Raw genomic sequence first — 23,543 nt, forward strand, 5'->3', positions numbered from 1 at the left:
TATTTATGATCGATGTGATATTGATATTTTTTCTTCTCAGTATGAATTTATCTTTAGTATGAATCCTTCCTTGCTCTAATTATGTTGAGCTATATTTGGATGAATATTTATGATCGATGTGATATTGATATTTTTAATTATATTTTGTTTTATCTGTGTACATGATTCATTATTTTTTAAATCTTTGAATCTTTCTATGTATGTGTAAAAGTTTTGTTTCTTAAAACTATATACACCATAAAAAATGTAAAAAGATAAAGCTGACTCAGTAATACATTGTTGTCGCCATGCCGAGGGCCGTTCCTGGACTCGGGCGGTGTGTTGGGGGGTGGGGGGGAACGTGGTCTGAGACACGTGGGAGACGTGTCAGAGATGCAATAAAAGGGCCGAGCAGTTATCCCTACACCCGGGAAGATGGAGTAATGAGGCTCAAGCCTCGGTACCCAAATATCACCGCTGATGGATAAAAATCTATCAGCAAGAAGAAGACCCCTACTGTGGCAAGTCCACACAGACCAAGAAGAATACTAACCCACATAGTCCTTCTAACCACGAGAGCCCGGGGGCTAAAGCCTCAAGGATAAGTACTGGGACGCGGAGGCAATGTATTACATGTAGGAGCAGTTGTATCTACTACGCATGCGTAAAGACGAGTGTTCTAGATACTACACATGCGCATTGAGAGACCATCTTTAAATCTACTGCACATGCGCACGGTGTGAGATACTAATCTCAACATGTCGTGAGCGCGTGGACTCCCTTATCTTCCCTGTCCTGCGATGCAGATCACAGAGGAATGGATTATCCCGCAGATTGCGCCGCTGGTGAGAAAGTGCACTTCCCGAGGTTAGTTGCGCTGCGGTTCAAATACGTTGCCCTTTATATTTGAGCCTCAAGGTCTCAGGAACATAAAGAGGTGGCTGCAGGACTAGAGGAGCCCAGGAGCAGGAGTGGGAAGAGGTGGATGCAGGAGCCCAGGAGCAGGGGTGGAAAGAGGTGGATGCAGGAGCCCAGGAGCAGGGGTGGAAAGAGGTGGATGCAGGGGCCCAGGAGCAGGTGTGGAAAGAGCTGGATGCAGGAGCCCAGGAACAGGGGTGGGAAGAGGTGGATGCAGGAGCAGGGGTGGAAAGAGCTGGATGCAGGAGCCCAGGAGCAGGGGTGGAAAGAGGTGGATACAGGAGGCGAGGAGCCCATGAGCAGGGGTGGTAAGAGGTGGATGCAGGAGGCGAGGAGCCCAGGAGCAGGAGTGGGAAGAGGTGGATGCAGGAGGCGAGGAGCCCAGGAGCAGGAGTGGGAAGAGGTGGATGCAGGAGGCGAGGAGCCCAGGAGCAGTGGTGGAAAGAGGTGGATGCAGGAGTTGAGGAGCCCAGAAGCAGGGGTGGAAAGAGGTGGATGTAGGAGTCGAGGAGCCCAGAAGCAGGGGTGGAAAGAGGTGGATGCGGGAGCCCAGGAGCAGGGGTGGAAAGAGGTGGATGCAGGAGTCGAGGAGCCCAGGAGCAGGGGTGGGAAGAGGTGGATGCAGGAGGCGAGGAGCCCAGGAGCAGGGGTGGAAAGAGGTGGATGCGGGAGCCCAGGAGCAGGGGTGGAAAGAGGTGGATGCAGGAGTCGAGGAGCCCAGGAGCAGGGGTGCGAAGAGGTGGATGCAGGAGTCGAGGAGCCCAGGAGCAGGGGTGGAAAGAGGTGGATGCAGGAGTCGAGGAGTCCAGGAGCAGGGGTGGAAAGAGATGGATGCAGGAGTCGAGCCCAGGAGCAGGGGTGGAAAGAGATGGATGCAGGAGTCGAGCCCAAGAGCAGGGGTGGGAAGAGGTGGATGCAGGAGTCAAGGAGCCCAGGAGCAGGGGTGGAAAGAGGTAGATGCAGGAGTCGAGGAGCCCAGGAGCAGGGGTGGAAAGAGGTGGATGCAGGAGTCGAGCCCAGGAGCAGTGGTGGAAAGAGGTGGCTGCAGGAGTCGAGGAGCCCAGGAGCAGGGGTGGAAAGAGGTGGATGTAGGAGTCGAGCCCAGGAGCAGGGGTGGAAAGAGGTGGATGCAGGAGTCGAGGAGCCCAGGAGCAGAGGTGGAAAGAGGTGGCTGCAGGAGGCTAGTAGCCCAGGAGCAGGGGTGGAAAGAGGTGGATGCAGGAGTCAAGGAGCCCAGGAGCAGGGGTGGTAAGAGGTGGATGCAGGAGGCGAGGAGCCCAGGAGCAGGAGTGGGAAGAGGTGGATGCAGGAGGCGAGGAGCCCAGGAGCAGTGGTGGAAAGAGGTGTATGCAGGAGTCGTGGAGCCCAGAAGCAGGGGTGGAAAGAGGTGGATGTAGGAGTCGAGGAGCCCAGAAGCAGGGGTGGAAAGAGGTGGATGCGGGAGCCCAGGAGCAGGGGTGGAAAGAGGTGGATGCAGGAGTCGAGGAGCCCAGGAGCAGGGGTGGGAAGAGGTGGATACAGGAGTCGAGGAGCCCAGAAGCAGGGGTGGAAAGAGGTGGATGCAGGAGTCGAGGAGCCCAGGAGTAGGGGTGGAAAGAGGTGGATGCAGGAGGCGAGGAGCCCAGGAGCAGTGGTGGAAAGAGGTGGATGCAGGAGTCGAGGAGCCCAGAAGCAGGGGTGGAAAGAGGTGGATGCAGGAGGCGAGGAGCCCAGGAGCAGTGGTGGAAAGAGGTGGATGCAGGAGTCGAGGAGCCCAGAAGCAGGGGTGGAAAGAGGTGGATGTAGGAGTCGAGGAGCCCAGGAGCAGGGGTGGAAAGAGGTGGATGCAGGAGCCCAGGAGCAGGGGTGGAAAGAGGTGGATGCGGGAGCCCAGGAGCAGGGGTGGAAAGAGGTGGATGCAGGAGTCGAGGAGCCCAGGAGCAGGGGTGGGAAGAGGTGGATGCAGGAGGCGAGGAGCCCAGGAGCAGGGGTGGAAAGAGGTGGATGCGGGAGCCCAGGAGCAGGGGTGGAAAGAGGTGGATGCAGGAGTCGAGGAGCCCAGCAGCTGGGGTGGGAAGAGGTGGATGCAGGAGTCGAGGAGCCCAGGAGCAGGGGTGGAAAGAGGTGGATGCAGGAGTCGAGGAGCCCAGGAGCAGGGGTGGAAAGAGATGGATGCAGGAGTCGAGCCCAGGAGCAGTGGTGGAAAGAGGTGGCTGCAGGAGTCGAGGAGCCCAGGAGCAGTGGTGGAAAGAGGTGGATGCAGGAGTCGAGGAGCCCAGGAGCAGGGGTGGAAAGAGATGGATGCAGGAGTCGAGCCCAGGAGCAGGGGTGGGAAGAGGTGGATGCAGGAGTCGAGGAGCCCAGGAGCAGGGGTGGAAAGAGGTAGATGCAGGAGCCGAGGAGCCCAGGAGCAGGGGTGGAAAGAGGTGGATGCAGGAGTCGAGCCCAGGAGCAGTGGTGGAAAGAGGTGGCTGCAGGAGTCGAGGAGCCCAGGAGCAGGGGTGGAAAGAGGTGGATGTAGGAGTCGAGCCCAGGAGCAGGGGTGGAAAGAGGTGGATGCGGGAGTCGAGGAGCCCAGGAGCAGAGGTGGAAAGAGGTGGCTGCAGGAGGCTAGTAGCCCAGGAGCAGGGGTGGAAAGAGGTGGATGCAGGAGGCGAGGAGCCCAGGAGCAGGGGTGGAAAGAGGTGGCTGCAGGAGTCGAAGAGCCCAGGAGCAGGGGTGGAAAGAGGTGGATGCAGGAGTCGAAGAGCCCAGGAGCAGGGGTGGGAAGAGGTGGATGCAGGAGTCGAGGAGCACAGGAGCAGGGGTGGGAAGAGGTGGATGCAGGAGGCGAGGAGCCCAGGAGCAGGGGTGGGAAGAGGTGGATGCAGGAGGCGAGGAGCCCAGGAGCAGGGGTGGGAAGAGGTGGATGCAGGAGGCGAGGAGCCCAGGAGCAGGGGTGGGAAGAGGTGGCTGCAGGAGGTGAGGAGCCCAGGAGCAGCGGTGGAAAGAGGTGGCTGCAGGAGTCGAGGAGCCCAGGAGCAGGGGTGGAAAGAGGTGGCTGCAGGAGTCGAGGAGCCCAGGAGCAGGGGTGGAAAGAGGTGGCTGCAGGAGTCAAGGAGCCTTAGATGCAGGTGTGGGAAGAGGTGGATGCAGGAGTCGAGGAGCCCAGGAGCAGGGGTGGAAAGAGGTGGATGCAAGAGGCGAGGAGCCCAGGAGCAGGGGTTGGAAGAGGTAGCTGCAGGAGTCGAGGAGCCCAGGAGCAGGGATGGGAAGAGGTGGATGCAGGAGTCGAGGAGCCCAAGAGCAGGGGTGTTAAGAGGTGGCTGCAGGAGTCGAGGAGCACAGGAGCAGGGGTGGGAAGAGGTGACTGCAGGAGTCGAGGAGCCCAGGAGCAGGGGTGGAAAGAGGTAGATGCAGGAGTCGAGGAGCCCAGGAGCAGGGGTGGAAAGAGGTGGATGCAGGAGTCGAGCCCAGGAGCAGTGGTGGAAAGAGGTGGCTGCAGGAGTCGAGGAGCCCAGGAGCAGGGGTGGAAAGAGGTGGATGTAGGAGTCGAGCCCAGGAGCAGGGGTGGAAAGAGGTGGATGCGGGAGTCGAGGAGCCCAGGAGCAGAGGTGGAAAGAGGTGGCTGCAGGAGGCTAGTAGCCCAGGAGCAGGGGTGGAAAGAGGTGGATGCAGGAGGCGAGGAGCCCAGGAGCAGGGGTGGAAAGAGGTGGCTGCAGGAGTCGAAGAGCCCAGGAGCAGGGGTGGAAAGAGGTGGATGCAGGAGTCGAAGAGCCCAGGAGCAGGGGTGGGAAGAGGTGGATGCAGGAGTCGAGGAGCACAGGAGCAGGGGTGGGAAGAGGTGGATGCAGGAGGCGAGGAGCCCAGGAGCAGGGGTGGGAAGAGGTGGATGCAGGAGGCGAGGAGCCCAGGAGCAGGGGTGGGAAGAGGTGGATGCAGGAGGCGAGGAGCCCAGGAGCAGGGGTGGGAAGAGGTGGCTGCAGGAGGTGAGGAGCCCAGGAGCAGGGGTGGAAAGAGGTGGCTGCAGGAGTCGAGGAGCCCAGGAGCAGGGGTGGAAAGAGGTGGCTGCAGGAGTCGAGGAGCCCAGGAGCAGGGGTGGAAAGAGGTGGCTGCAGGAGTCGAGGAGCCTTAGATGCAGGTGTGGGAAGAGGTGGATGCAGGAGTCGAGGAGCCCAGGAGCAGGGGTGGAAAGAGGTGGATGCAAGAGGCGAGGAGCCCAGGAGCAGGGGTTGGAAGAGGTAGCTGCAGGAGTCGAGGAGCCCAGGAGCAGGGATGGGAAGAGGTGGATGCAGGAGTCGAGGAGCCCAAGAGCAGGGGTGTTAAGAGGTGGCTGCAGGAGTCGAGGAGCACAGGAGCAGGGGTGGGAAGAGGTGACTGCAGGAGTCGAGGAGCCCAGGAGCAGAGGTGGGAAGAGGTGGATGCAGGAGTCGAGGAGCCCAAGAGCAGGGGTGGTAAGAGGTGGCTGCAGGAGTCGAGGAGCCCAGGAGCAGGGGTGGGAAGAGGTGACTGCAGGAGTCGAGGAGCCCAGGAGCAGGGGTGGGAAGAGGTGGATGCAGGAGGCGAGGAGCCCAGGAGCAGGGGTGGAAAGAGGTGGATGCAGGAGGCGAGGAGCCTAGGAGCAGGGGTGGAAAGAGCTGGCTGCAGGAGGTGAGGAGCCCAGGAGCAGGGGTGTAAAGAGGTGGATGCAGGAGTCGAGAAGCCCAGGAGCAGGGGTGGGAAAAGGTGGCTGCAGGAGTCGAGGAGCCCAGGAGCAGGGTTGGGAGAGGTGGGTGCAGGAGTCGAGGAGCCCAGGAGCAGGGGTGAGAGAGGTGGATGCAGGATTCGAGGAGCCCAGCAGCAGGGGTGGAAAGACATGGATGCAGGAGTCGAGGAGCCCAGGAGCAGGAGTGGGAAGAGGTGGATGCAGGAGTCGAGGAGCCCAGGAGAAGGGGTGGAAAGACGTGGATGGAGGGGTCCAGGTGCCCAGGAGCAGGAGTGGAAAGAGGTGGATGCAGGAGTCGAGGAGCCCAGGAGCAGGGGTGGAAAGACGTGGATGCAGGAGTCGAGGAGCCCAGGAGCAGGGGTGGGAAGAGGTGGCTGCAGGAGTCGAGGAGCCCAGGAGCAGGGGTGGGAGAGGTGGGTGCAGGAGTCGAGGAGCCCAGGAGCAGGGATAGGAGAGGTGGATGCAGGAGTCGAGCCCAGGAGCAGGGGTGGAAAGACATGGATGCAGGAGTCGAGGAGCCCAGGAGCAGGAGTGGGAAGAGGTGGATGCAGGAGTCGAGGAGCCCAGGAGCAGGGGTGAGAAGAGGCGGATGCAGGAGCCCAAGAGCAGGGGTGGTAAGAGATGGCTGCAGGAGTCGAGGAGCCCAGGAGCAGGGGTGGAAAGAGGTGGATGCAGGAGTTCAGGAGCAGGGGTGGTAAGAGATGGCTGCAGGAGTCGAGGAGCCCAGGAGCAGGGGTGGGAAGAGGTGGATGCAGGAGTCGAGGAGCCCAGGAGCAGGGGTGGAAAGAGGTGGCTGCAGGAGGCGAGGAGCCCAGGAGCAGGGGTGGAAAGAGGTGGCTGCAGGAGTCGAGGAGCCCAGGAGCAGGGGTGGAAAGAGGTGGCTGCAGGAGGCGAGGAGCCCAGGAGCAGGGGTGGAAAGAGGTGGCTGCAGGAGTCAAGGAGCCCAGGAGCAGGGGTGGGAAGAGGCGAATGCAGGAGTCAAGGATCCCAGGAGCAGGGGTGGGAAGAGGCGGATGCAGGAGGCGAGGAGCCCAGGAGCAGGGGTGGAAAGAGGTGGCTGCAGGAGTCGAGGAGCCCAGGAGCAGGGGTGGAAAGAGGTGGCTGCAGGAGTCGAGGAGCCCAGGAGCAGGGGTGGGAAGAGGTAGATGCAGGAGTCGAGGAGCCCAGGAGCAGGGGTGGGAAGAGGTGGATGCAGGAGGCGAGGAGCCCAGGAGCAGGGGCGGCAGGGGTTGGAAGAGGTGGATGCAGGAGTCGAGGAGCCCAGGAGCAGGGGTGGGAAGAGGTGGCTGCAGGAGTCGAGGAGCCAAGGAGCAGGGGTGGAAAGAGGTGGCTGCAGGAGTCGAGCCCAGGAGCAGGGGTGGAAAGAGGTAGATGCAGGAGCCCAGGAGCAGGGGTGGAAAGAGGTGGCTGCAGGAGTCGAGGAGCCTAAGATGCAGGGGTGGGAAGAGGTGGATGCAGGAGTCGAGGAGCCCAGGAGCAGGGGTGGAAAGAGGTGGATGCAGGAGGCGAGGAGCCCAGGAGTAGGGGTTGGAAGAGGTAGCTGCAGGAGTCGAGGAGCCCAGGAGCAGGGATGGGAAGAGGTGGATGCAGGAGTCGAGGAGCCCAAGAGCAGGGGTGGAAAGAGGCGGATGTAGGAGTCGAGGAGCCCAGGAGCAGGGGTGGAAAGAGGCGGATGCAGGAGTCGATGAGCCCAGGAGCAGGGGTGGAAAGAGGTGGATGCAGGAGCCCAGGAGCAGGGGTGGAAAGAGGTGGATGCAGGAGCCCAGGAGCAGGGGTGGAAAGAGCTGGATGCAGGAGCCCAGGAACAGGGGTGGGAAGAGGTGGATGCAGGAGCAGGGGTGGAAAGAGCTGGATGCAGGAGCCCAGGAGCAGGGGTGGAAAGAGGTGGATACAGGAGGCGAGGAGCCCATGAGCAGGGGTGGTAAGAGGTGGATGCAGGAGGCGAGGAGCCCAGGAGCAGGAGTGGGAAGAGGTGGATGCAGGAGGCGAGGAGCCCAGGAGCAGGAGTGGGAAGAGGTGGATGCAGGAGGCGAGGAGCCCAGGAGCAGTGGTGGAAAGAGGTGGATGCAGGAGTTGAGGAGCCCAGAAGCAGGGGTGGAAAGAGGTGGATGTAGGAGTCGAGGAGCCCAGAAGCAGGGGTGGAAAGAGGTGGATGCGGGAGCCCAGGAGCAGGGGTGGAAAGAGGTGGATGCAGGAGTCGAGGAGCCCAGGAGCAGGGGTGGGAAGAGGTGGATGCAGGAGGCGAGGAGCCCAGGAGCAGGGGTGGAAAGAGGTGGATGCGGGAGCCCAGGAGCAGGGGTGGAAAGAGGTGGATGCAGGAGTCGAGGAGCCCAGGAGCAGGGGTGCGAAGAGGTGGATGCAGGAGTCGAGGAGCCCAGGAGCAGGGGTGGAAAGAGGTGGAATCAGGAGTCGAGGAGTCCAGGAGCAGGGGTGGAAAGAGATGGATGCAGGAGTCGAGCCCAGGAGCAGGGGTGGAAAGAGATGGATGCAGGAGTCGAGCCCAAGAGCAGGGGTGGGAAGAGGTGGATGCAGGAGTCAAGGAGCCCAGGAGCAGGGGTGGAAAGAGGTAGATGCAGGAGTCGAGGAGCCCAGGAGCAGGGGTGGAAAGAGGTGGATGCAGGAGTCGAGCCCAGCAGCAGTGGTGGAAAGAGGTGGCTGCAGGAGTCGAGGAGCCCAGGAGCAGGGGTGGAAAGAGGTGGATGTAGGAGTCGAGCCCAGGAGCAGGGGTGGAAAGAGGTGGATGCAGGAGTCGAGGAGCCCAGGAGCAGAGGTGGAAAGAGGTGGCTGCAGGAGGCTAGTAGCCCAGGAGCAGGGGTGGAAAGAGGTGGATGCAGGAGTCAAGGAGCCCAGGAGCAGGGGTGGTAAGAGGTGGATGCAGGAGGCGAGGAGCCCAGGAGCAGGAGTGGGAAGAGGTGGATGCAGGAGGCGAGGAGCCCAGGAGCAGTGGTGGAAAGAGGTGTATGCAGGAGTCGTGGAGCCCAGAAGCAGGGGTGGAAAGAGGTGGATGTAGGAGTCGAGGAGCCCAGAAGCAGGGGTGGAAAGAGGTGGATGCGGGAGCCCAGGAGCAGGGGTGGAAAGAGGTGGATGCAGGAGTCGAGGAGCCCAGGAACAGGGGTGGGAAGAGGTGGATACAGGAGTCGAGGAGCCCAGAAGCAGGGGTGGAAAGAGGTGGATGCAGGAGTCGAGGAGCCCAGGAGCAGGGGTGGAAAGAGGTGGATGCAGGAGGCGAGGAGCCCAGGAGCAGTGGTGGAAAGAGGTGGATGCAGGAGTCGAGGAGCCCAGAAGCAGGGGTGGAAAGAGGTGGATGCAGGAGGCAAGGAGCCCAGGAGCAGTGGTGGAAAGAGGTGGATCCAGGAGTCGAGGAGCCCAGAAGCAGGGGTGGAAAGAGGTGGATGTAGGAGTCGAGGAGCCCAGGAGCAGGGGTGGAAAGAGGTGGATGCAGGAGCCCAGGAGCAGGGGTGGAAAGAGGTGGATGCGGGAGCCCAGGAGCAGGGGTGGAAAGAGGTGGATGCAGGAGTCGAGGAGCCCAGGAGCAGGGGTGGGAAGAGGTGGATGCAGGAGGCGAGGAGCCCAGGAGCAGGGGTGGAAAGAGGTGGATGCGGGAGCCCAGGAGCAGGGGTGGAAAGAGGTGGATGCAGGAGTCGAGGAGCCCAGCAGCTGGGGTGGGAAGAGGTGGATGCAGGAGTCGAGGAGCCCAGGAGCAGGGGTGGAAAGAGGTGGATGCAGGAGTCGAGGAGCCCAGGAGCAGGGGTGGAAAGAGATGGATGCAGGAGTCGAGCCCAGGAGCAGTGGTGGAAAGAGGTGGCTGCAGGAGTCGAGGAGCCCAGGAGCAGTGGTGGAAAGAGGTGGATGCAGGAGTCGAGGAGCCCAGGAGCAGGGGTGGAAAGAGATGGATGCAGGAGTCGAGCCCAGGAGCAGGGGTGGGAAGAGGTGGATGCAGGAGTCGAGGAGCCCAGGAGCAGGGGTGGAAAGAGGTAGATGCAGGAGTCGAGGAGCCCAGGAGCAGGGGTGGAAAGAGGTGGATGCAGGAGTCGAGCCCAGGAGCAGTGGTGGAAAGAGGTGGCTGCAGGAGTCGAGGAGCCCAGGAGCAGGGGTGGAAAGAGGTGGATGTAGGAGTCGAGCCCAGGAGCAGGGGTGGAAAGAGGTGGATGCGGGAGTCGAGGAGCCCAGGAGCAGAGGTGGAAAGAGGTGGCTGCAGGAGGCTAGTAGCCCAGGAGCAGGGGTGGAAAGAGGTGGATGCAGGAGGCGAGGAGCCCAGGAGCAGGGGTGGAAAGAGGTGGCTGCAGGAGTCGAAGAGCCCAGGAGCAGGGGTGGAAAGAGGTGGATGCAGGAGTCGAAGAGCCCAGGAGCAGGGGTGGGAAGAGGTGGATGCAGGAGTCGAGGAGCACAGGAGCAGGGGTGGGAAGAGGTGGATGCAGGAGGCGAGGAGCCCAGGAGCAGGGGTGGGAAGAGGTGGATGCAGGAGGCGAGGAGCCCAGGAGCAGGGGTGGGAAGAGGTGGATGCAGGAGGCGAGGAGCCCAGGAGCAGGGGTGGGAAGAGGTGGCTGCAGGAGGCGAGGAGCCCAGGAGCAGGGGTGGAAAGAGGTGGCTGCAGGAGTCGAGGAGCCCAGGAGCAGGGGTGGAAAGAGGTGGCTGCAGGAGTCGAGGAGCCCAGGAGCAGGGGTGGAAAGAGGTGGCTGCAGGAGTCGAGGAGCCTTAGATGCAGGTGTGGGAAGAGGTGGATGCAGGAGTCGAGGAGCCCAGGAGCAGGGGTGGAAAGAGGTGGATGCAAGAGGCGAGGAGCCCAGGAGCAGGGGTTGGAAGAGGTAGCTGCAGGAGTCGAGGAGCCCAGGAGCAGGGATGGGAAGAGGTGGATGCAGGAGTCGAGGAGCCCAAGAGCAGGGGTGTTAAGAGGTGGCTGCAGGAGTCGAGGAGCACAGGAGCAGGGGTGGGAAGAGGTGACTGCAGGAGTCGAGGAGCCCAGGAGCAGGGGTGGAAAGAGGTAGATGCAGGAGTCGAGGAGCCCAGGAGCAGGGGTGGAAAGAGGTGGATGCAGGAGTCGAGCCCAGGAGCAGTGGTGGAAAGAGGTGGCTGCAGGAGTCGAGGAGCCCAGGAGCAGGGGTGGAAAGAGGTGGATGTAGGAGTCGAGCCCAGGAGCAGGGGTGGAAAGAGGTGGATGCGGGAGTCGAGGAGCCCAGGAGCAGAGGTGGAAAGAGGTGGCTGCAGGAGGCTAGTAGCCCAGGAGCAGGGGTGGAAAGAGGTGGATGCAGGAGGCGAGGAGCCCAGGAGCAGGGGTGGAAAGAGGTGGCTGCAGGAGTCGAAGAGCCCAGGAGCAGGGGTGGAAAGAGGTGGATGCAGGAGTCGAAGAGCCCAGGAGCAGGGGTGGGAAGAGGTGGATGCAGGAGTCGAGGAGCACAGGAGCAGGGGTGGGAAGAGGTGGATGCAGGAGGCGAGGAGCCCAGGAGCAGGGGTGGGAAGAGGGGATGCAGGAGGCGAGGAGCCCAGGAGCAGGGGTGGGAAGAGGTGGATGCAGGAGGCGAGGAGCCCAGGAGCAGGGGTGGGAAGAGGTGGCTGCAGGAGGTGAGGAGCCCAGGAGCAGGGGTGGAAAGAGGTGGCTGCAGGAGTCGAGGAGCCCAGGAGCAGGGGTGGAAAGAGGTGGCTGCAGGAGTCGAGGAGCCCAGGAGCAGGGGTGGAAAGAGGTGGCTGCAGGAGTCGAGGAGCCTTAGATGCAGGTGTGGGAAGAGGTGGATGCAGGAGTCGAGGAGCCCAGGAGCAGGGGTGGAAAGAGGTGGATGCAAGAGGCGAGGAGCCCAGGAGCAGGGGTTGGAAGAGGTAGCTGCAGGAGTCGAGGAGCCCAGGAGCAGGGATGGGAAGAGGTGGATGCAGGAGTCGAGGAGCCCAAGAGCAGGGGTGTTAAGAGGTGGCTGCAGGAGTCGAGGAGCACAGGAGCAGGGGTGGGAAGAGGTGACTGCAGGAGTCGAGGAGCCCAGGAGCAGAGGTGGGAAGAGGTGGATGCAGGAGTCGAGGAGCCCAAGAGCAGGGGTGGTAAGAGGTGGCTGCAGGAGTCGAGGAGCCCAGGAGCAGGGGTGGGAAGAGGTGACTGCAGGAGTCGAGGAGCCCAGGAGCAGGGGTGGGAAGAGGTGGATGCAGGAGGCGAGGAGCCCAGGAGCAGGGGTGGAAAGAGGTGGATGCAGGAGGCGAGGAGCCTAGGAGCAGGGGTGGAAAGAGCTGGCTGCAGGAGGTGAGGAGCCCAGGAGCAGGGGTGTAAAGAGGTGGATGCAGGAGTCGAGAAGCCCAGGAGCAGGGGTGGGAAAAGGTGGCTGCAGGAGTCGAGGAGCCCAGGAGCAGGGTTGGGAGAGGTGGGTGCAGGAGTCGAGGAGCCCAGGAGCAGGGGTGAGAGAGGTGGATGCAGGATTCGAGGAGCCCAGCAGCAGGGGTGGAAAGACATGGATGCAGGAGTCGAGGAGCCCAGGAGCAGGAGTGGGAAGAGGTGGATGCAGGAGTCGAGGAGCCCAGGAGAAGGGGTGGAAAGACGTGGATGGAGGGGTCCAGGTGCCCAGGAGCAGGAGTGGAAAGAGGTGGATGCAGGAGTCGAGGAGCCCAGGAGCAGGGGTGGAAAGACGTGGATGCAGGAGTCGAGGAGCCCAGGAGCAGGGGTGGGAAGAGGTGGCTGCAGGAGTCGAGGAGCCCAGGAGCAGGGGTGGGAGAGGTGGGTGCAGGAGTCGAGGAGCCCAGGAGCAGGGATAGGAGAGGTGGATGCAGGAGTCGAGCCCAGGAGCAGGGGTGGAAAGACATGGATGCAGGAGTCGAGGAGCCCAGGAGCAAGAGTGGGAAGAGGTGGATGCAGGAGTCGAGGAGCCCAGGAGCAGGGGTGAGAAGAGGCGGATGCAGGAGCCCAAGAGCAGGGGTGGTAAGAGATGGCTGCAGGAGTCGAGGAGCCCAGGAGCAGGGGTGGAAAGAGGTGGATGCAGGAGTTCAGGAGCAGGGGTGGTAAGAGATGGCTGCAGGAGTCGAGGAGCCCAGGAGCAGGGGTGGGAAGAGGTGGATGCAGGAGTCGAGGAGCCCAGGAGCAGGGGTGGAAAGAGGTGGCTGCAGGAGGCGAGGAGCCCAGGAGCAGGGGTGGAAAGAGGTGGCTGCAGGAGTCGAGGAGCCCAGGAGCAGGGGTGGAAAGAGGTGGCTGCAGGAGGCGAGGAGCCCAGGAGCAGGGGTGGAAAGAGGTGGCTGCAGGAGTCAAGGAGCCCAGGAGCAGGGGTGGGAAGAGGCGAATGCAGGAGTCAAGGATCCCAGGAGCAGGGGTGGGAAGAGGCGGATGCAGGAGGCGAGGAGCCCAGGAGCAGGGGTGGAAAGAGGTGGCTGCAGGAGTCGAGGAGCCCAGGAGCAGGGGTGGAAAGAGGTGGCTGCAGGAGTCGAGGAGCCCAGGAGCAGGGGTGGGAAGAGGTAGATGCAGGAGTCGAGGAGCCCAGGAGCAGGGGTGGGAAGAGGTGGATGCAGGAGGCGAGGAGCCCAGGAGCAGGGGCGGCAGGGGTTGGAAGAGGTGGATGCAGGAGTCGAGGAGCCCAGGAGCAGGGGTGGGAAGAGGTGGCTGCAGGAGTCGAGGAGCCAAGGGGCAGGGGTGGAAAGAGGTGGCTGCAGGAGTCGAGCCCAGGAGCAGGGGTGGAAAGAGGTAGATGCAGGAGCCCAGGAGCAGGGGTGGAAAGAGGTGGCTGCAGAAGTCGAGGAGCCTAAGATGCAGGGGTGGGAAGAGGTGGATGCAGGAGTCGAGGAGCCCAGGAGCAGGGGTGGAAAGAGGTGGATGCAGGAGGCGAGGAGCCCAGGAGTAGGGGTTGGAAGAGGTGGATGCAGGAGCCCAGGAGCAGGGGTGGAAAGAGGTGGATGCGGGAGCCCAGGAGCAGGGGTGGAAAGAGGTGGATGCAGGAGTCGAGGAGCCCAGGAGCAGGGGTGGGAAGAGGTGGATGCAGGAGGCGAGGAGCCCAGGAGCAGGGGTGGAAAGAGGTGGATGCGGGAGCCCAGGAGCAGGGGTGGAAAGAGGTGGATGCAGGAGTCGAGGAGCCCAGCAGCTGGGGTGGGAAGAGGTGGATGCAGGAGTCGAGGAGCCCAGGAGCAGGGGTGGAAAGAGGTGGATGCAGGAGTCGAGGAGCCCAGGAGCAGGGGTGGAAAGAGATGGATGCAGGAGTCGAGCCCAGGAGCAGTGGTGGAAAGAGGTGGCTGCAGGAGTCGAGGAGCCCAGGAGCAGTGGTGGAAAGAGGTGGATGCAGGAGTCGAGGAGCCCAGGAGCAGGGGTGGAAAGAGATGGATGCAGGAGTCGAGCCCAGGAGCAGGGGTGGGAAGAGGTGGATGCAGGAGTCGAGGAGCCCAGGAGCAGGGGTGGAAAGAGGTAGATGCAGGAGTCGAGGAGCCCAGGAGCAGGGGTGGAAAGAGGTGGATGCAGGAGTCGAGCCCAGGAGCAGTGGTGGAAAGAGGTGGCTGCAGGAGTCGAGGAGCCCAGGAGCAGGGGTGGAAAGAGGTGGATGTAGGAGTCGAGCCCAGGAGCAGGGGTGGAAAGAGGTGGATGCGGGAGTCGAGGAGCCCAGGAGCAGAGGTGGAAAGAGGTGGCTGCAGGAGGCTAGTAGCCCAGGAGCAGGGGTGGAAAGAGGTGGATGCAGGAGGCGAGGAGCCCAGGAGCAGGGGTGGAAAGAGGTGGCTGCAGGAGTCGAAGAGCCCAGGAGCAGGGGTGGAAAGAGGTGGATGCAGGAGTCGAAGAGCCCAGGAGCAGGGGTGGGAAGAGGTGGATGCAGGAGTCGAGGAGCACAGGAGCAGGGGTGGGAAGAGGTGGATGCAGGAGGCGAGGAGCCCAGGAGCAGGGGTGGGAAGAGGTGGATGCAGGAGGCGAGGAGCCCAGGAGCAGGGGTGGGAAGAGGTGGATGCAGGAGGCGAGGAGCCCAGGAGCAGGGGTGGGAAGAGGTGGCTGCAGGAGGCGAGGAGCCCATGAGCAGGGGTGGAAAGAGGTGGCTGCAGGAGTCGAGGAGCCCAGGAGCAGGGGTGGAAAGAGGTGGCTGCAGGAGACGAGGAGCCCAGGAGCAGGGGTGGAAAGAGGTGGCTGCAGGAGTCGAGGAGCCTTAGATGCAGGTGTGGGAAGAGGTGGATGCAGGAGTCGAGGTGCCCAGGAGCAGGGGTGGAAAGAGGTGGATGCAAGAGGCGAGGAGCCCAGGAGCAGGGGTTGGAAGAGGTAGCTGCAGGAGTCGAGGAGCCCAGGAGCAGGGATGGGAAGAGGTGGATGCAGGAGTCGAGGAGCCCAAGAGCAGGGGTGTTAAGAGGTGGCTGCAGGAGTCGAGGAGCACAGGAGCAGGGGTGGGAAGAGGTGACTGCAGGAGTCGAGGAGCCCAGGAGCAGGGGTGGAAAGAGGTAGATGCAGGAGTCGAGGAGCCCAGGAGCAGGGGTGGAAAGAGGTGGATGCAGGAGTCGAGCCCAGGAGCAGTGGTGGAAAGAGGTGGCTGCAGGAGTCGAGGAGCCCAGGAGCAGGGGTGGAAAGAGGTGGATGTAGGAGTCGAGCCCAGGAGCAGGGGTGGAAAGAGGTGGATGCGGGAGTCGAGGAGCCCAGGAGCAGAGGTGGAAAGAGGTGGCTGCAGGAGGCTAGTAGCCCAGGAGCAGGGGTGGAAAGAGGTGGATGCAGGAGGCGAGGAGCCCAGGAGCAGGGGTGGAAAGAGGTGGCTGCAGGAGTCGAAGAGCCCAGGAGCAGGGGTGGAAAGAGGTGGATGCAGGAGTCGAAGAGCCCAGGAGCAGGGGTGGGAAGAGGTGGATGCAGGAGTCGAGGAGCACAGGAGCAGGGGTGGGAAGAGGTGGATGCAGGAGGCGAGGAGCCCAGGAGCAGGGGTGGGAAGAGGTGGATGCAGGAGGCGAGGAGCCCAGGAGCAGGGGTGGGAAGAGGTGGATGCAGGAGGCGAGGAGCCCAGGAGCAGGGGTGGGAAGAGGTGGCTGCAGGAGGTGAGGAGCCCAGGAGCAGGGGTGGAAAGAGGTGGCTGCAGGAGTCGAGGAGCCCAGGAGCAGGGGTGGAAAGAGGTGGCTGCAGGAGTCGAGGAGCCCAGGAGCAGGGGTGGAAAGAGGTGGCTGCAGGAGTCGAGGAGCCTTAGATGCAGGTGTGGGAAGAGGTGGATGCAGGAGTCGAGGAGCCCAGGAGCAGGGGTGGAAAGAGGTGGATGCAGGAGTCGAGGAGCCCAGGAGCAGGGGTGGAAAGAGATGGATGCAGGAGTCGAGCCCAGGAGCAGTGGTGGAAAGAGGTGGCTGCAGGAGTCGAGGAGCCCAGGAGCAGTGGTGGAAAGAGGTGGATGCAGGAGTCGAGGAGCCCAGGAGCAGGGGTGGAAAGAGATGGATGCAGGAGTCGAGCCCAGGAGCAGGGGTGGGAAGAGGTGGATGCAGGAGTCGAGGAGCCCAGGAGCAGGGGTGGAAAGAGGTAGATGCAGGAGTCGAGGAGCCCAGGAGCAGGGGTGGAAAGAGGTGGATGCAGGAGTCGAGCCCAGGAGCAGTGGTGGAAAGAGGTGGCTGCAGGAGTCGAGGAGCCCAGGAGCAGGGGTGGAAAGAGGTGGATGTAGGAGTCGAGCCCAGGAGCAGGGGTGGAAAGAGGTGGATGCGGGAGTCGAGGAGCCCAGGAGCAGAGGTGGAAAGAGGTGGCTGCAGGAGGCTAGTAGCCCAGGAGCAGGGGTGGAAAGAGGTGGATGCAGGAGGCGAGGAGCCCAGGAGCAGGGGTGGAAAGAGGTGGCTGCAGGAGTCGAAGAGCCCAGGAGCAGGGGTGGAAAGAGGTGGATGCAGGAATCGAAGAGCCCAGGAGCAGGGGTGGGAAGAGGTGGATGCAGGAGTCGAGGAGCACAGGAGCAGGGGTGGGAAGAGGTGGATGCAGGAGGCGAGGAGCCCAGGAGCAGGGGTGGGAAGAGGTGGATGCAGGAGGCGAGGAGCCCAGGAGCAGGGGTGGGAAGAGGTGGATGCAGGAGGCGAGGAGCCCAGGAGCAGGGGTGGGAAGAGGTGGCTGCAGGAGGCGAGGAGCCCATGAGCAGGGGTGGAAAGAGGTGGCTGCAGGAGTCGAGGAGCCCAGGAGCAGGGGTGGAAAGAGGTGGCTGCAGGAGTCGAGGAGCCCAGGAGCAGGGGTGGAAAGAGGTGGCTGCAGGAGTCGAGGAGCCTTAGATGCAGGTGTGGGAAGAGGTGGATGCAGGAGTCGAGGTGCCCAGGAGCAGGGGTGGAAAGAGGTGGATGCAAGAGGCGAGGAGCCCAGGAGCAGGGGTTGGAAGAGGTAGCTGCAGGAGTCGAGGAGCCCAGGAGCAGGGATGGGAAGAGGTGGATGCAGGAGTCGAGGAGCCCAAGAGCAGGGGTGTTAAGAGGTGGCTGCAGGAGTCGAGGAGCACAGGAGCAGGGGTGGGAAGAGGTGACTGCAGGAGTCGAGGAGCCCAGGAGCAGGGGTGGAAAGAGGTAGATGCAGGAGTCGAGGAGCCCAGGAGCAGGGGTGGAAAGAGGTGGATGCAGGAGTCGAGCCCAGGAGCAGTGGTGGAAAGAGGTGGCTGCAGGAGTCGAGGAGCCCAGGAGCAGGGGTGGAAAGAGGTGGATGTAGGAGTCGAGCCCAGGAGCAGGGGTGGAAAGAGGTGGATGCGGGAGTCGAGGAGCCCAGGAGCAGAGGTGGAAAGAGGTGGCTGCAGGAGGCTAGTAGCCCAGGAGCAGGGGTGGAAAGAGGTGGATGCAGGAGGCGAGGAGCCCAGGAGCAGGGGTGGAAAGAGGTGGCTGCAGGAGTCGAAGAGCCCAGGAGCAGGGGTGGAAAGAGGTGGATGCAGGAGTCGAAGAGCCCAGGAGCAGGGGTGGGAAGAGGTGGATGCAGGAGTCGAGGAGCACAGGAGCAGGGGTGGGAAGAGGTGGATGCAGGAGGCGAGGAGCCCAGGAGCAGGGGTGGGAAGAGGTGGATGCAGGAGGCGAGGAGCCCAGGAGCAGGGGTGGGAAGAGGTGGATGCAGGAGGCGAGGAGCCCAGGAGCAGGGGTGGGAAGAGGTGGCTGCAGGAGGTGAGGAGCCCAGGAGCAGGGGTGGAAAGAGGTGGCTGCAGGAGTCGAGGAGCCCAGGAGCAGGGGTGGAAAGAGGTGGCTGCAGGAGTCGAGGAGCCCAGGAGCAGGGGTGGAAAGAGGTGGCTGCAGGAGTCGAGGAGCCTTAGATGCAGGTGTGGGAAGAGGTGGATGCAGGAGTCGAGGAGCCCAGGAGCAGGGGTGGAAAGAGGTGGATGCAAGAGGCGAGGAGCCCAGGAGCAGGGGTTGGAAGAGGTAGCTGCAGGAGTCGAGGAGCCCAGGAGCAGGGATGGGAAGAGGTGGATGCAGGAGTCGAGGAGCCCAAGAGCAGGGGTGTTAAGAGGTGGCTGCAGGAGTCGAGGAGCACAGGAGCAGGGGTGGGAAGAGGTGACTGCAGGAGTCGAGGAGCCCAGGAGCAGAGGTGGGAAGAGGTGGATGCAGGAGTCGAGGAGCCCAAGAGCAGGGGTGGTAAGAGGTGGCTGCAGGAGTCGAGGAGCCCAGGAGCAGGGGTGGGAAGAGGTGACTGCAGGAGTCGAGGAGCCCAGGAGCAGGGGTGGGAAGAGGTGGATGCAGGAGGCGAGGAGCCCAGGAGCAGGGGTGGAAAGAGGTGGATGCAGGAGGCAAGGAGCCTAGGAGCAGGGGTGGAAAGAGCTGGCTGCAGGAGGTGAGGAGCCCAGGAGCAGGGGTGTAAAGAGGTGGATGCAGGAGTCGAGAAGCCCAGGAGCAGGGGTGGGAAAAGGTGGCTGCAGGAGTCGAGGAGCCCAGGAGCAGGGTTGGGAGAGGTGGGTGCAGGAGTCGAGGAGCCCAGGAGCAGGGGTGAGAGAGGTGGATGCAGGATTCGAGGAGCCCAGCAGCAGGGGTGGAAAGACATGGGTGCAGGAGTCGAGGAGCCCAGGAGCAGGAGTGGGAAGAGGTGGATGCAGGAGTCGAGGAGCCCAGGAGAAGGGGTGGAAAGACGTGGATGGAGGGGTCCAGGTGCCCAGGAGCAGGAGTGGAAAGAGGTGGATGCAGGAGTCGAGGAGCCCAGGAGCAGGGGTGGAAAGACATGGATGCAGGAGTCGAGGAGCCCAGGAGCAGGGGTGGGAAGAGGTGGCTGCAGGAGTCGAGGAGCCCAGGAGCAGGGGTGGGAGAGGTGGGTGCAGGAGTCGAGGAGCCCAGGAGCAGGGATAGGAGAGGTGGATGCAGGAGTCGAGCCCAGGAGCAGGGGTGGAAAGACATGGATGCAGGAGTCGAGGAGCCCAGGAGCAGGAGTGGGAAGAGGTGGATGCAGGAGTCGAGGAGCCCAGGAGCAGGGGTGAGAAGAGGCGGATGCAGGAGCCCAAGAGCAGGGGTGGTAAGAGATGGCTGCAGGAGTCGAGGAGCCCAGGAGCAGGGGTGGAAAGAGGTGGATGCAGGAGTTCAGGAGCAGGGGTGGTAAGAGATGGCTGCAGGAGTCGAGGAGCCCAGGAGCAGGGGTGGGAAGAGGTGGATGCAGGAGTCGAGGAGCCCAGGAGCAGGGGTGGAAAGAGGTGGCTGCAGGAGGCGAGGAGCCCAGGAGCAGGGGTGGAAAGAGGTGGCTGCAGGAGGCGAGGAGCCCAGGAGCAGGGGTGGAAAGAGGTGGCTGCAGGAGTCAAGGAGCCCAGGAGCAGGGGTGGGAAGAGGCGAATGCAGGAGTCAAGGATCCCAGGAGCAGGGGTGGGAAGAGGCGGATGCAGGAGGCGAGGAGCCCAGGAGCAGGGGTGGAAAGAGGTGGCTGCAGGAGTCGAGGAGCCCAGGAGCAGGGGTGGAAAGAGGTGGCTGCAGGAGTCGAGGAGCCCAGGAGCAGGGGTGGGAAGAGGTAGATGCAGGAGTCGAGGAGCCCAGGAGCAGGGGTGGGAAGAGGTGGATGCAGGAGGCGAGGAGCCCAGGAGCAGGGGCGGCAGGGGTTGGAAGAGGTGGATGCAGGAGTCGAGGAGCCCAGGAGCAGGGGTGGGAAGAGGTGGCTGCAGGAGTCGAGGAGCCAAGGAGCAGGGGTGGAAAGAGGTGGCTGCAGGAGTCGAGCCCAGGAGCAGGGGTGGAAAGAGGTAGATGCAGGAGCCCAGGAGCAGGGGTGGAAAGAGGTGGCTGCAGAAGTCGAGGAGCCTAAGATGCAGGGGTGGGAAGAGGTGGATGCAGGAGTCGAGGAGCCCAGGAGCAGGGGTGGAAAGAGGTGGATGCAGGAGGCGAGGAGCCCAGGAGTAGGGGTTGGAAGAGGTAGCTGCAGGAGTCGAGGAGCCCAGGAGCAGGGATGGGAAGAGGTGGATGCAGGAGTCGAGGAGCCCAAGAGCAGGGGTGGAAAGAGGCGGATGTAGGAGTCAAGGAGCCCAGGAGCAGGGGTGGAAAGAGGCGGATGCAGGAGTCGATGAGCCCAGGAGCAGGGATGCTAAGAGGTGGATGCAGGAGTCGAGGAGCCCAAGAGCAGGGATGGTAAGAGGTGGCTGCAGGAGTCGAGGAGCACAGGAGCAGGGGTGGTAAGAGGTGACTGCAGGAGTCGAGGAGCCCAGGAGCAGGGGTGGAAAGAGGTGGATGCAGGAGTCGAGAAGCCCAGGAGCAGGGGTGGGAAAAGGTGGCTGCAGGAGTCGAGGAGCCCAGGAGCAGGGTTGGGAGAGGTGGGTGCAGGAGTCGAGGAGCCCAGGAGCAGGGGTGAGAGAGGTGGATGCAGGATTCGAGGAGCCCAGCAGCAGGGGTGGAAAGACGTGGATGCAGGAGTCGAGGAGCCCAGGAGCAGGAGTGGGAAGAGGTGGATGCAGGAGTCGAGGAGCCCAGGAGAAGGGGTGGAAAGACGTGGATGCAGGGGTCCAGGTGCCCAGGAGCAGGAGTGAAAAGAGGTGGATGCAGGAGTCGAGGAGCCCAGGAGCAGGGGTGGAAAGACGTGGATGCAGGAGTCGAGGAGCCCAGGAGCAGGGGTGGGAAGAGGTGGCTGCAGGAGTCGAGGAGCCCAGGAGCAGGGGTGGGAGAGCTGGGTGCAGGAGTCGAGGAGCCCAGGAGCAGGGATGGGAGAGGTGGATGCAGGAGTCGAGGAGCCCAGGAGCAGGGGTGGAAAGACATGGATGCAGGAGTCGAGGAGCCCAGGAGCAGGAGTGGGAAGAGGTGGATGCAGGAGTCGAGGAGCCCAGGAGCAGGGGTGAGAAGAGGCGGATGCAGGAGCCCAAGAGCAGGGGTGGTAAGAGATGGCTGCATGAGTCGAGGAGCCCAGGAGCAGGGGTGGAAAGAGGTGGATGCAGGAGCCCAGGAGCAGGGGTGGTAAGAGATGGCTGCAGGAGTCGAGGAGCCTAGGAGCAGGGGTGGGAAGAGGTGGATGCAGGAGTCGAGGAGCCCAGGAGCAGGGGTGGAAAGAGGTGGCTGCAGGAGGCGAGGAGCCCAGGAGCAGGGGTGGAAAGAGGTGGCTGCAGGAGTCGAGGAGCCCAGGAGCAGGGGTGGAAAGAGGTGGCTGCAGGAGGCGAGGAGCCCATGAGCAGGGGTGGAAAGAGGTGGCTGCAGGAGTCAAGGAGCCCAGGAGCAGGGGTGGGAAGAGGCGGATGCAGGAGTCAAGGATCCCAGGAGCAGGGGTGGGAAGAGGCGGATGCAGGAGGCGAGGAGCCCAGGAGCAGGGGTGGAAAGAGGTGGCTCCAGGAGTCGAGGAGCCCAGGAGCAGGGGTGGAAAGAGGTGGCTGCAGGAGTCGAGGAGCCCAGGAGCAAGGGTGGGAAGAGGTAGATGCAGGAGTCGAGGAGCCCAGGAGCAGGGGTGGGAAGAGGTGGATGCAGGAGGCGAGGAGCCCAGGAGCAGGGGCGGCAGGGGTTGGAAGAGGTGGATGCAGGAGTCGAGGAGCCCAGGAGCAGGGGTGGGAAGAGGTGGCTGCAGGAGTCAATGAGCCCAGGAGCAGGGGTGGAAAGAGGTGGCTGCAGGAGTCGAGCCCAGGAGCAGGGGTGGAAAGAAGTAGATGCAGGAGCCCAGGAGCAGGGGTGGAAAGAGGTGGCTGCAGGAGTCGAGGAGCCTAAGATGCAGGGGTGGGAAGAGGTGGATGCAGGAGTCGAGGAGCCCAGGAGCAGGGGTGGAAAGAGGTGGATGCAGGAGGCGAGGAGCCCAGGAGTAGGGGTTGGAAGAGGTAGCTGCAGGAGTCGAGGAGCCCAGGAGCAGGGATGGGAAGAGGTGGATGCAGGAGTCGAGGAGCCCAAGAGCAGGGGTGGAAAGAGGCGGATGTAGGTGTCGAGGAGCCCAGGAGCAGGGGTGAGAAGAGGCGGATGCAGGAGCCCAAGAGCAGGGGTGGTAAGAGATGGCTGCAGGAGTCGAGGAGCCCAGGAGCAGGGGTGGAAAGAGGTGGATGCAGGAGCCCAGGAGCAGGGGTGGTAAGAGATGGCTGCAGGAGTCGAGGAGCCTAGGAGCAGGGGTGGGAAGAGGTGGATGCAGGAGTCGAGGAGCCCAGGAGCAGGGGTGGAAAGAGGTGGCTGCAGGAGGCGAGGAGCCCAGGAGCAGGGGTGGAAAGAGGTGGCTGCAGGAGTCGAGGAGCCCAGGAGCAGGGGTGGAAAGAGGTGGCTGCAGGAGGCGAGGAGCCCAGGAGCAGGGGTGGAAAGAGGTGGCTGCAGGAGTCAAGGAGCCCAGGAGCAGGGGTGGGAAGAGGCGGATGCAGGAGTCAAGGATCCCAGGAGCAGGGGTGGGAAGAGGCGGATGCAGGAGGCGAGGAGCCCAGGAGCAGGGGTGGAAAGAGGTGGCTCCAGGAGTCGAGGAGTCCAGGAGCAGGGGTGGAAAGAGGTGGCTGCAGGAGTCGAGGAGCCCAGGAGCAGGGGTGGGAAGAGGTAGATGCAGGAGTCGAGGAGCCCAGGAGCAGGGGTGGGAAGAGGTGGATGCAGGAGGCGAGGAGCCCAGGAGCAGGGGCGGCAGGGGTTGGAAGAGGTGGATGCAGGAGTCGAGGAGCCCAGGAGCAGGGGTGGGAAGAGGTGGCTGCAGGAGTCGAGGAGCCCAGGAGCATGGGTGGAAAGAGGTGGCTGCAGGAGTCGAGCCCAGGAGCCGGGTTGGAAAGAGGTAGATGCAGGAGCCCAGGAGCAGGGGTGGAAAGAGGTGGCTGCAGGAGTCGAGGAGCCTAAGATGCAGGGGTGGAAAGAGGTGGATGCAGGAGTCGAGGAGCCCAGGAGCAGGGGTGGAAAGAGGTGGATACAGGAGGCGAGGAGCCCAGGAGTAGGGGTTGGAAGAGGTAGCTGCAGGAGTCGAGGCGCCCAGGAGCAGGGATGGGAAGAGGTGGATGCAGGAGTCGAGGAGCCCAAGAGCAGGGGTGGAAAGAGGCGGATGTAGGAGTCGAGGAGCCCAGGAGCAGGGGTGGAAAGAGGCGGATGCAGGAGTCGATGAGCCCAGGAGCAGGGATGGGAAGAGGTGGATGCAGGAGTCGAGGAGCCCAAGAGCAGGGATGGTAAGAGGTGGCTGCAGGAGTCGAGGAGCCCAGGAGCAGGGGTGGGAAGAGGTGGATGCAGGAGGCGAGGAGCCCAGGAGCAGGGGTGGAAAGAGGTGGATGCAGGAGGCGAGGAGACCAGGAGCAGGGGTGGAAAGAGCTGGCTGCAGGAGGTGAGGAGCCCAGGAGCAGGGGTGAAAAGAGGTGGATGCAGGAGTCGAGGAGCCCAGGAGCAGGGTTGGAAAGAGGTGGATGCAGGAGTCGAGGAGCCCAGGAGCAGGGGTGGGAAAAGGTGGCTGCAGGAGTCGAGGAGCCCAGGAGCAGGGGTGGTAAGAGGTGACTGCAGGAGTCGAGGAGCCCAGGAGCAGGGGTGGGAAGAGGTGGATGCAGGAGGCGAGGAGCCCAGGAGCAGGGGTGGAAAGAGGTGGATGCAGGAGGCGAGGAGACCAGGAGCAGGGGTGGAAAGAGCTGGCTGCAGGAGGTGAGGAGCCCAGGAGCAGGGGTGGAAAGAGGTGGATGCAGGAGTCGAGGTGCCCAGGAGCCGGGGTGGAAAGAGGTGGCTGCAAGAGTCGAGCCCAGGAGCAGGGGTGGAAAGAGGTAGATGCAGGAGCCCAGGAGCAGGGGTGGAAAGAGGTGGC

At 63.2% G+C, this 23,543-nt stretch overlaps 1 pseudogene; it reads left to right on the forward strand.

Moving 5' to 3' along the window:
- The first annotated feature begins 721 nt into the window (after positions 1 to 721).
- Positions 722 to 23,543, forward strand: part of LOC138489273 (zinc finger protein 182-like) — a 115,735-nt pseudogene continuing 92,913 nt past the window's right edge.

This window comes from Ambystoma mexicanum, chromosome 9 (assembly GCF_040938575.1).
Source record: "Ambystoma mexicanum isolate Mex_15411 chromosome 9, UKY_AmexF1_1, whole genome shotgun sequence".
Lineage (NCBI taxonomy): Eukaryota > Metazoa > Chordata > Amphibia > Caudata > Ambystomatidae > Ambystoma > Ambystoma mexicanum.